This window comes from Alligator sinensis, unplaced genomic scaffold, assembly GCF_000455745.1.
Source record: "Alligator sinensis unplaced genomic scaffold, ASM45574v1 scaffold1216_1, whole genome shotgun sequence".
In the NCBI taxonomy this organism is placed as follows: Eukaryota; Metazoa; Chordata; order Crocodylia; family Alligatoridae; genus Alligator; species Alligator sinensis.
This window is the reverse complement of record NW_005842018.1, coordinates 2,609,131-2,609,379: the sequence shown is the minus strand read 5'-3', so window position 1 is coordinate 2,609,379 and position 249 is coordinate 2,609,131.

Here is a 249-nt window from a genome sequence, read left to right as displayed (position 1 = left end):
CTGAGCGCAGTGGTGCTGGGGGGGGGTGGGGGAAGCCGCCCTCAGTGTTCCCACCTGTGGAATGGGCAGAGCGCTCCCGCGCGGGTGCGCGCAGGCCCCGCCCCCGGGGCACGTGCGGGGAGGGCGGGGCGGGGCCGGGTTTGGTGTGTGGGTTTTGTTTTTTGTCTCTCTCTCTGTCTCTCTTTCCCCATTGCCTTCCCCTTCCCCTTCCCCCTGCCCGCCCCGCAGCCCGGCCTCCCCCCGCTCGAC